The following is a 6,000-nucleotide window of genomic DNA, read 5'->3' as shown; positions in this document are numbered from 1 at the left end:
TTTTTTTTGTGCAGCTACCTATTGTTTGTAAAGATGAGCGATAATTACGTTTCTGAGAGTGATGAGTATCGATATGCCGATATGCCACTGGCGCTGCAGAAGACCGATACTTGAGACATCGAAACTCTGCGTGGTTATCGCTAGAAAGCAGCCGTTCTTTTAACGTTTTATTTCTAAACATGATTCTTTATAAAAAAAACGAGTTTGGTAAAATTTCTAAAATGTGGGAGCAATTCACACTTTTAAAAGCGAATTCAAAATACATAAACATAATTTGCATGAGAACAGTTTGTTGTTTATGCATTCAGCATAGAAATAAATAAAGTATACATTTTTCTTCACGCACCAGCAGTCTCATTGATTTATAGCCGGTCTCTAGGTGCCCGACGATTGTGGTCGCTGAAATGCGACAACAACTTGGGGACACAGTCACTGACCGCATAAATATTTTAAATACTCCCAAACGCGTGCTTCCGAAATTATATTTTGTTTGCAAATTGTTTTGCGCTTTTTGGTTAGACCTTCTGTGTGTGTATATTTTGTTTTTTTGGGAAATGCCAAGTTTGCCATTTGTGCAAACATTATTTATAGAGTTTTTCAATTTAGCTAGAGATTTATGGGAGAAAAATAAATACTATACTTTAACTGTTTTCCAAATAATTGATATATGTATTAAAAATTAAGTAAGTAACTCTCTTTCTAGTTGCGACATGCCGCACACTTAAACAACTGTTCGGAGTCTGACGCTTTATTTAGTTTATATTTAAACTAAAATAGTATTTACGGATAATTAAAACAATTCAATGTAACTATGTAAATGGCAGGTTCCACTTACAAAGCACACAATCAGCATCCATTCATTTATTAAATTGTAGCGCACAAAATGCTATTTGATCATTAGCCGCCAAAATACAAAATGCAATACGTTTAGCAAATACTCACACATATGTACTATTTGTGCAGCAAAATGCAAACATAATTCACAGCGACAGAGGCGAGGCAGAGGCACGCCCACAACTCATATGTACATATGTATGTATGTATGAAGTGCTAATTGCATGACATTTTGTGTTTGTTGTTGTTTGAAAAACTTTTCCAGCCGCGACCACAACAAACAGAAAGCCGCAAACACACATAGCGAGCTATCGAGAGTGTGTGAGAGCGGTGAAGCGCGCTGGACTGATCGACTCACACAGACAGCCCAGCCGTTAATTTCATTGCTGAGCTGAGACTCAAGGGCGATATTAACATGCAAATTATGAACATGGCAGCAGGCAATGAAAAACGATAGAAACAACCACAACAACAAGGCACAAAACCAAATTGCAAAAACCGAACGCCAGCGCCGACGCCATTCTTCACAGAAAAACAAAATCATTTTCGGCATATTCTGCAGCGACCAACATAAAAACTGCCAAACAACAAGAATGTTTACTAATTTTTGAGCACTAACCGAAGCTCGTTCAGTTGGTCAACTACTAAAGGGCACATATACATACGTACATATATAGTACATTATACATATGTGTGAGTGTGTGGATTTTTGCCCGACTGCTCTGTTGACAGGCCTCGTTGACAACGTCTGCCGGCCATTGCACATTTTTCGGTGCATCAACCAAAACAATGCATCTGCATTGCCCCAGGGGACGGGGTGGGGTTTATCGAAAAAACAAGGTCCACTCTTTTATATATACATATGTATATGTACACCCAGAGTACACTCAGAAAAGATATGAACGCCACAAATTTTATAAATGTGGATTGACAAATTATTAGAAGCTATTTTTCTTAATGTCAGATCCTAATTCCACATTTTTAAAAAACGATGCTCTGTGATTTATAACACCAAATAAAAACGTACGGCGCTGGACCCAAATGTTTTTGTTTTTAGCTGGATGTTATGGGCGTTATATCTTTCCGTTGAATCTTTCCGTCGTTGAACTTTTGCGAAGCGGTTTTCTATTGTTATTTGCACAATAATTTTAGTATCGTTTGCTACATTTATTCCCAAATTGTTTTGTGGCATGCCAGTGAACGTAAATGGGTTTATAAACTGAAACCAAAGAAAATGTTTTAAAATGCCGCGATTATTAATATACATAAATGTTTTTCTTCTATGTTGCTTGCTTATCGTTATACTAACTATAAGTTTCTCCTGGAGAATCGCACGACTTATTCTATATTATATTTGAAACATCTATTTCCAACTAGAAATATGAGTGCCTAAATTTAATTTAGTTATCCTTTATCTCTTAGCATACATTCACAAAATATGTGTTTTATAAATTGGAAATTAATTTTTATACCTTCATTAGGGAGATCATTTTTTCAAGGTCATTGGCTTAAGAAAACACGTACAAATTTATTTTACAAGAGAACTTACTTGTAGAAAAAAAACATTCGAAACAGTACATTTTATCTTAAGTCTATGACGTCACTTTAATTTTATTTTAAAGGACGACCTTTGTTCTTTTTTCTGAGTGTACGTATAGTTGGAGCCTCCTATATGATTTATGCCATCATCATAATAAATTCATGTGATTTATCTGCCAGTACTTTCTGGTGCGTTCACTGCCCGGCCAGTTACAATAACTTGGGCTTTAATTGCAAACTGCCTGCCTATGCCTTGCCTTTGAATGCTGTGTCGGTGTGTGCGCAAATTCATAACTTTTTGACAGTTTTGGGTTAGGAACTAACAAATAGAAACTAAAAGCAAATAAAAAATACCTGACCAGGGACTGCTTAAATATTGTTTAAGAAATAGGAATTATATTATAATAATAATACATTAATGCAACTATAGTAAAAGAAACAGTTAATATATTTAAGTATGAAACTTACCTTAGCTTGTGGCATCAAAGAATTAACAGAATCCGTCGCCTTGAGTGGCTTGCAGCCCTGGTGAAGATTTTCGCTTATGTGCCAAAATTAATTTTGAAAACTTATGCAGCTATATTTAAATCCATGACAACTTTTTGGGCAAGCCCTCATGAACTTTTGACCAAAAACTTCAACGACGCGACAGACTGCTGCAATTTCTAGATTTGGCAGACGCAACTTTACTCTTTTCTGGAAGGGAGGGGGGAGCTGCAAGTTTGCATTAAATTAAATGGCGACCAAGGCGCGTAAAACTTTTCAAACAAATTGACTGTCAAAATGGCTCCTCAAGCTTATATTCATGTCTGGGCTGCGGTTGCGACTTCGCTTATAAATATGCAAATGTGGACGCTCCAAAGCAATGGCATCTGACAAAGTTTAAGTGAACAAATGTGAGTGTGTGTGTGTGTGTGTGTGACAAGTGTCAGGTGCCAGTGACGTCAACAGCAGTTATAGGCAACGTTTAGTTCATTAGACCGCGACACAAACACAAAACTATGCAACACTTAATTAGCAAATAGTGGAGTCGCTCTCTAACACTGACACAACCAATGGCCACAAGTTTAATGAACTTGCACAAGATGTGGGCGCAGCAAAAGAAGAAGAAAAGGAAGGCAGCAAGTAACAACAACAACAACAAGACGGTGGTGGTGATGGAAACTGAGTTGCGCATTCGATAGCCCGCAGGTCCTCTAGGCATAGACGACAACATCCTTGTCGTTGTCTGCACAAATTAGCCACCGAAACGGGCGGAAGCACAGAAGGATATGCGAAAGTGGTCAACAATTACGCCAGGATGAAGCCCTAGAAGCCCGAGCCGAAACGAGGGAATAGAAGGAAAAAAGTGGCAAACGACCTCAATGAATGACATTTAATTATTTCATCAAGAAAGCAAATAACCCAAAGCGCAAACAATCAACTTTAGCCCACCATAAGGCGAGCTGGGTGGCAATAACGTGCAGGACACTTTCTTCCTTTGCCCCATTGTTTTTTTCTTTTGGCCAACAATGCAGGCAACATTTGAGCCAAATATGGTGCGCATGCTGGCGTCGCTTAATGAAGGTTCTGGGGCTGAGCAAAAGGGTTCAATGGCTGAATAAAATGTTCGAAAAAATAAAACGTTTTTGAAAGTTAGACAATGAAAGATAATTCCTTAAAGTACATACTTGTACTTATATTAGAATTTATTTAATTTAAAGAATTTCTTCATTCTGGTTGACTTTTGAAATTGGAAAAGGTCGTTATACTACTAGAACTTTTAGCTAATTGATTTATTTTAAGGTTTTCGCAACGAAAATATTACAAGAGTAACAAAAAAAAAAAAAACTCTTAAGAGTGCAATCTTAAGCTGTGTTAAACCAACCTTCTGAAATTGATCACATTTTAAAACTTTATCATGTTACTTTAATCATAAGTAAAACTATTTAATATAAGAAGGGAATTTTCTTTTACAATCATCTTTTTGTAGCAAATTCTCATTACTTTACATACAGAGAGATGAGATAGATAAGATCTAGAGATCCGTATTTCCATCTATTTATTTAACCTTCGAATATAGGGTATTGAATATGCTGCTTAGTATATATTTGGATTTTCCAGCCAGCTTAAATAAAACAGCCTTTCAATGCCAAGCGTATGCCAAATTAATTCTTTAAATAAGCAGATGAAATTGAAACTTAAGGAACTGTAATTGTAGATAGCCTCAAGGGGATGCAGAAAAACTTAAACACACAGCTACATCAATTAATACCCTCCCACTTCCCCCAACTAATTATGCAATGTGACAATCAAGATAAACCAAAAAAAAAGGCGCCAAGGGAGCACAGAACATGCCATGCTGTGGACAATCAAGTTTCAACCCTATACGGGGAACTGAGCGAAGGATAAGGCGAGCATCAAACAACAGGAGAAACAACTACAAATAGACTCACTGGTCGCTGACAATTACACAAATTGTTGTTGTCATTATGTAAACACTTGTTTATGTCAAATTTGGCATTTGATATGCTGGTCAGCTAAACGGCCACCTCAAATCAAAGGAGATGGGGCGAAGGGGGCCGTCAAAGGACGCGACTCAATGTGTCAGACGGCAGGTGTCTGTATGGGTTGGGTGGTGAATTGACATTTGCTTTCAACCCCCCTGCTAGTTCCCAGCTCGTTCGTTCTGCTGCTCCTGCTTCTCCACTTGATTAAGTAGGCGGTGAGAGTCGTCGAAATGGTATTTAGATTGTCTGCGTCTGCTGTTGGGCTCATAGTCGAGCTGACACGTTAGTGTCGAGATTACGAAGCACCAGCTAGTCACTGGACGTGCAAAATTATTGACAGCAGGATGCCTTTGACGGCGTTTGAACACTCGAGGTGGTCGCTTGGCTGCTTGATTAATTAGAGACCAGCAGCCGCTGCTGTGGATGCCCATAACCGTGTCATGAGTTGGCATTGGCTTAGGCTGAGCTGTGGCTTGTTTCCTGCACACCACGGGCGAGACTTAGGTTAGATATTATGCGCAAATATGGGCAGCTAGAGTTATTTAATACTGTAGGCACTGCTGTTGAAAAGATATTTCAATTGGGTCGACAAATAAATCTGTTAAAATGGAAAGAAATTTAAAAAGGATTACTGATGAAATGGATACTTAAAAATCAAACATAATATACCTATGTATATTACTTTCTTATTCTTTCAGTTCAGTATTGAAAGGCGTACCACAAGCGTGCTCTTGCTTTATAATAAATATTGTATACTCTATAATAAATTGTACATTTATATAGTGCCTCTACAATATGGAGCTAACAAACCACATCGAGCAATTCAAAATCTCAAAGGGCTAGTTTCTTATTTTCGCTTATGCATCTTTCTGGCAAGCTGATGACATCCACAGTTGTCCAAGCAAACTAAGCTGGCCCCTCGCGCCTTTCTACCTTATTGCCAATTTGTTGCTACTTATTTCGTTTATAACGACTATTTATTGTCTGCTTTCCCCTTTGTCTGTCTCTCACTCTCTCACTCTCTCTCTCTCTGGTTCTTCTTCAATACTATTGCTCGAGTTAACCAAAGCGGGAAATAAACAAATGTTCGCACAATGCCAAGTAACTGTCTTGTTGCTGCTGAGATTTTACTTGCTGC

This window comes from Scaptodrosophila lebanonensis, unplaced genomic scaffold (genome assembly GCF_003285725.1).
Source record: "Scaptodrosophila lebanonensis strain 11010-0011.00,11010-0021.00 unplaced genomic scaffold, SlebRS2 tig00000080-arrow-pilon, whole genome shotgun sequence".
NCBI lineage: Eukaryota > Metazoa > Arthropoda > Insecta > Diptera > Drosophilidae > Scaptodrosophila > Scaptodrosophila lebanonensis.
This window is presented reverse-complemented; position numbering follows the sequence as displayed.